This window comes from Lonchura striata, chromosome 7 (genome assembly GCF_046129695.1).
Source record: "Lonchura striata isolate bLonStr1 chromosome 7, bLonStr1.mat, whole genome shotgun sequence".
Classification (NCBI taxonomy): domain Eukaryota; kingdom Metazoa; phylum Chordata; class Aves; order Passeriformes; family Estrildidae; genus Lonchura; species Lonchura striata.
Genome location: NC_134609.1, coordinates 31,852,016 through 31,857,970, shown reverse-complemented (window position 1 = coordinate 31,857,970; position 5,955 = coordinate 31,852,016). Strand labels below are relative to the sequence as shown.

General features: G+C 52.9%; 1 long non-coding RNA gene across 1 annotated transcript; it reads left to right on the top strand.

The window, feature by feature from the left end:
- The first annotated feature begins 3,303 nt into the window (after positions 1-3,303).
- LOC144246572 (uncharacterized) lies at positions 3,304-3,941 on the top strand. The gene is made up of 2 exons (XR_013340228.1): positions 3,304-3,486; positions 3,739-3,941. It is a non-coding gene; the product is annotated as an uncharacterized LOC144246572 (long non-coding RNA).
- The last annotated feature ends 2,014 nt before the right edge of the window (positions 3,942-5,955 follow it).

Genomic DNA, 5,955 nt, shown 5'->3' with positions numbered 1-5,955 from the left:
GCAATGCTCCAAGCCTGGGTCACTCCAGCCAGGTCATGGAGCTGATGGAAACCAGGGAATTGTCCATCAGCAATGCTCTGAGCCGCCTGCAGCTGGGAATTAATGCCACAGAGGAAACAGAGGCCATTGCTGGCGTGATTTCAAACACTGAAACCTCTGAGGTAGATATTTTTGTATATATTTATATGTATATATATATGATGCTGTTCATGCGTGAGACAACCTGACTCTGCTGCTGCTGCATCAAAATTTTGCCCTGGAGGATATTTGGGAAAAAAAAAAACCCAAACCCAAACCCATACTCTCCCAAAATGGAACTCACTTCATTTGTTTTCCACTTCTGAAAATACAGGAGAAGAGTTTACAAATCCTTAACCATTTTCCTGCCTTTTAGGAATTCAGAAGGAAACAGCAGATCTGCAGTGAGGGCGTTCATCGTGTTCCAAACCCAGAAAACATAAAAGCCAAGTATTTGCTGGAGGAAATGTGTTTTTCTACAATTTAGGATGTCCATACAAATTACAACTTCTGTGCAAATTGCAGTTTTAATTCACGTTACAAATATTTTGCAGAGATGAACGGTGCTGTGGATGAGGGGAGGGCAGGAAAAGCGAGCAGCAGCCCGGGGCGAGGGAGAGGACGGGAGGACGTGGGGCGGGCTGGGGAAGGAAGGAGAGGGAGCGTGGCGGGAGCCGGGCGGCTCCTGCGTTCATTCCGGCACCACGGAAAGGTTGGAGTGCCTCGGGAGGGTGAAACCAAAAGGTGGAAATGTCCTGCAGGAGGTTCTGGCCAGGTCAGGCCCCATGGGAGCACCCCTGCTCCTGGACAGACAGAGCACCAGGTCACACCGGGTCACACCGGGTCACACTGGGGTCACACTGGGTCACACCGGGTCACACCAGGTCACACCGGGTCACACTGGGGTCACACCAGGTCACACCGGGTCACACCGGGTCACACCGGGTCACACTGGGTCACACTGGGGTCACACTGGGGTCACACTGGGGTCACACCGGGTCACACCGGGTCACACCGGGTCACACTGGGGTCACACTGGGGTCACACCGGGTCACACCGGGTCACACCGGGTCACACTGGGGTCACACCGGGTCACACCGGGTCACACTGGGTCACACCGGGTCACACTGGGTCACACCGGGTCACACTGGGGTCACACTGGGGTCACACTGGGTCACACTGGGGTCACAGGGGGGTCACAGCCATGGGGTCACACGGGGGTCATACGGAGTCACAGCCATGGGGTCACACTCACAGGGGTCACGCTCACAGGATCACACTCACGGGGGTCACACGGGGTCACACTCACAGGGGTCACACTCACTGGGTCACACTCACTGGGTCACACTCACAGGGTCACACTCACAGGATCACACTCACAGGGGTCACACTGGGTCACACTCACAGGGATCACACTCACTGGGTCACACTCACTGGGTCACACTCACAGGGGTCACACGGGGTCACACTCACAGGATCACACTCACAGGATCACACTCACAGGGATCACACTCACTGGGTCACACTCACAGGGATCACACTCACAGGATCACACTCACAGGATCACACTCACTGGGTCACACTCACAGGGATCACACTCACAGGGTCACACTCACAGGGATCACACTCACTGGGTCACACTCATGGGCTCACATCACAGGGCTCACACCCCCGTGCAGCTGGCATGGCACCACTGTGCCCCAGGGCTGCTGCAAGGTGTCCCTGGTGCCCTGCCAGGCCCTTGGCGTGTGCCCCGTCCCTGCCGTGTCTGTGCTGAAGGAAACCTCCCCTGGCACGGGCCTGGGGGGTTCTGGCTGCTCAGGGGGTGCTGCTGCCTTCTCCTGGGGCTGCAAGGCTCCACGGCCTCATCAGCATCAGCTCCAGCCAAAGATTTATGCAAATGCTGGAGCAACTGATGAACTGCTCCTTGTTTTTGGTTTCAGGTGGGATAGTTATAAATACCCAGAACAAAAATAGGTTTATTACAAAAGCGCTGGGCTCAGTAGGAGATTCAAGGCTGAGTTGATTTTTCCTGTATTAACATATATTAACTTGTCTGGTTTCAAGGGTCCCCAGGGAATAATGTTATGGCTGGGCTTAGACTGGGGGTCACAAGTGATGGTGCTGGTGGAAAAACAACATTTTTTTTTACGTTGTTAATACGATAAAACATCAGAGGGAAATTTGAGCATCCAACGGGTTTTTATTTTCCTTTTCTGTAGCTCTGTGCCTTCTCCTGACTCTCCAAACCCCTCTGGTTTTGGGAGAGGGGGTGAGGTGAGGAGGGTCCTTTCTCAAGCTGGCTGTTTAAGCTTAATGGAAAATAAATGTTCCAAATGAGAATGGTCTTTGCAGTGCTCCAGGTGAAGCACTGACCCCGATGTACCTGATTTGATATTGAACAGTGAAAATGTGCTGCAATTCCTTTGCTGCTGCGTGTGGGGAGGAGCAGGGCTGCAGGACAGCAGAGGGAAGGGCAGGATGAGCCAGGGGGGCTCTTGGCCTCACTTCTGGCAGTCAAAATGATGATGTTTGGAGGGACAACACAAGGATGGTTGGGGTTTTATTGGCACAAGGCTGGAGCTGCCCATGTCAGGTCCAGCCCGGACCAGGCAGAGTGGGGAGAAGCAAAAAAATGTCAAAACAGTGAAAAGTTAGCCTGGGTCTGTGCTCAAGGGTGCAGGAGAGGAGCCCTGGCTCCCTGGCAGTGCCCAGGGCCAGGCTGGAGCAGCTGGGCCAGGGAAGGGTCCCTGCCATGGCAGGGTGGCACCGGGGGCTCTGAGCTCCCTCCCAGCCACAGCAGCAGTGAGATCCTGAGCCAGGAGCTGCTAAAGATGCCCAGGAAGTTTCGATTTGCCACTCAGAACTGGCACCTTCCCTCCCGGGCACAGCCGCAGTGCTGCGCTGCTGGGGCAGCAGGGCACTGCCAGCTGTGGCTTCTGTCTGCAGCCCCGGGTGCCCTCGTTTGCAGTGCCATCGCTAATTGGGCGTCCCGGGGTAATTATGGACAGGTGATTCGTGCAGCCGGCACCCAGAACAATCCTGAAGCAGCTCAGCACCCAGAAAAATCCTGAACCAGCCCAGAACCAGCTCAGCACCCAGAACAATCCTGAACCAGCTCAGCACACAGAACAATCCTGAACCAGCCAGCTCAGCACCCAGAACAATCCTGAACCAGCCCAGAGCCAGCTCAGCACACAGAACAATCCTGAACCAGCTCAGTACCCAGAACAATCCTGAACCAGCCCAGAGCCAGCTCAGCACCCAGAACAATCCTGAACCAGCCCAGCACCCAGAACAATCCTGAACCAGCCCAGAGCCAAGGACACGCTGCAGCTCCAGCCCCAAAAAGTACAACCAGCAGGAATGGAGGAGAGTAAACTCCCAGCCCAGCCACAGAGCAGGGCTCAGGAGCTGCTGCTGCCCCCAGCCCGGCCTGAGGGAAGGTGTGGATCCTTTCCCAGACAGGTGTGGTTCCTTTCCCTGGAAATGTGCGGTTCCTTTCCCCATTCAGGTGTGGCTCCTTCCCCATTCATGTATGGTTCCTTTCCCTGGAAATGTGGGATCCCTTTCCCTGGAAATGTGCAGTTCCTTTTTCCCATTCAGCTGTGGTTCCTTTTCCCATTCAGGTGTGGTTCCTTCCCCATTCAGGTGTGGTTCCTTTCCTTGGAAATGTGTGGTTCCTTCCCCATTCAGGTGTGGTTCCTTTTTTCCATTCAGGTGTGGCTCCTTTCCCCCGAGGTGTGGCTCCTTCCCCACCCACGGTGCCTGATGACCTGGCTCCTCTCACCCTGGCTGCAACCAGCTCTGCCCCCATGCCCGAAATGAGGGCTCGGTTCTCCTGCAAGCCCGAGATGTGAGCACACAGCTGCCAGCTGCCCAATGAATATTAATCTGCTCATAATAAACTGTCTCATAAATAATTCCAGCTTCACAAAACGAGGGAGTTTAAGATACTGCAAAGTTAAATGAACCATTAGTGATGTGTCTCTTAAAAGTACCGCCGGTGACTGGATGTTGTTTCAGAGAGTTTTCCATCATGTACTTTTATTCATTTATGAACATGTGACAAAGAGCCCTCAGCTTTTGTTCCTTATCTATCTTTTCATTGTTTCTGTTGAAAGGTGAGATGGATTTATTTGGATTACACCGGCTATGGCCCGTTTCTAAGAATGAAAAGGCTACAATGCTAGCAGGCAGTGAAGAACACAAAGCAGGAGATGGCAAAGCAGCTCCATAAAGCGAGGGCCGAGGATGTCAGAGTGGAGATGTTTAAATCTGGAATTTCCTGCCTTAGCCAGGACAAGAATTGCAGTCATCCTCAGCTTCCCATATGATAAACCAAGGATGCCATTCCCTATTTTGTTAGAGAAATCCTTTCCTGATGAGAATTCTCGGGCACGCCTGCCCTTTCTGCACGAGTGTGGGAGAACTCACTCAGGGGAGGAAGCTCTGTTGGCGTGATTTTATTAATACCAAAAAAATTGGCCATGTTAAATCAAATCAGCTTACATAAGTAAAAAAATTAAGTAAAAACCAGAATGGTTTGTGTTAGAAGGGACCTTCAGGAGCATCTCATCCCAGCCCTGCCGTGGCAGGGACACCTCCCACTGTCCCAGGAGCTCCAAACCCCAATGTCCAACCCAGCCTTGGGCACTGCCAGGGATCCAGCCCTGCCCTGGCAGCCGTGCCAGGCCTGGCCAGCCCTGTCCATGAGGAATCCTCTCCTGTTCTTGCCATGTTCCCATTGTTCTCTTATTTTGAAATAGAACATGTTGCTGTAGGTGAGCGTTGGGTGGGTGAGCGGAGGATTTGCCTTTGAAATCACAGGAATAGTCAAACCACATGAGCTTAATTATCAATCACTAAAACTGCAGAGGAAAATCTGTGGAACTGCCTCCTCCAAAATAAAAGGTCTAATAAACTGTGGAAAAAGCAATTTTAAGGGAAATGTTTATCGCAGTGAGATGATTTATTCCCTGGGAACCACTCTCAGCTTGACTTTTCTGAATCTCTCGGTACAAAACAATAAATTGCTACTTCAAGCCATGAAAAATTTGGAAGTAGACAAAGTCACAGTGACAGTGGCCAACTTTAATCTGCCATTTAAAGCTAATTAAAAGCTACCCTCTCAGTGGGTGTAGGTTTGAAAGCTGTTGGCATGTCTGCTTGTAGGAATGTCTCCAGGCCTGCTGGGATTCTCCCTTTCTCCTGTAGGGAGGAAAGGCTCCGGGTGGTGTTTGCAGGGCCTGGTGCTGATGTGGAGAGGGGTTGTCCTTCAGTGGGCACGGAGGTGCTGTGCCAGCTGTGCCAGCTGTGCCAGCTGTGCCCTTCCGTGCCGCTGGGGTTTCAGGGGGGCTCAGAGCCTGGCCCTGCTGCTCTCACACCTGAAGAGCTGAGGAGGGTCCATCAGAGCCAGCTGAGAACCTCGCCCTGATGGGAGGCAGCTGCCTGGTGGCCATAAATCCATTTCCTCTGGGAAACGAGGTGAGACACCGAGCTCTTGGCTCCCAGGCCGTGAGTGCTTAAGGAATTCAGTTATTTATGAAAATATGCAAGCTGTACCGAGGGAGATAAGCCTTGCTTATGAATAACATTAGCCTAAAGTGCTCAGCTGAGCTCTCATCCCTTCCCTGCCACTGCTCTGCAGATTGGGGAGGAGATAGCTGCCATCTGTGAGCCGGGGAAAGGCTGCTGGAAGTTACTCCAACTTTCCAGCCTGGCTGTTCTTTTCCCACTTTGTGTTGATTTGGGCCTGGCTCCTCCCGTCACTCTTGGGGGAAGATGGTGCCACACGCTGGGGGTGCCACGAGCCCAGTGAGAGACCCTGGGGAATTTGGGTCGGGGTCAATCCCTCTTTCCAGAGGATTAGAGCTTTATCCTCATTATTCCTCCCTGGCAGGGTGGGCAGCCCTGGCACAGGTGCCCAGAGCAGCT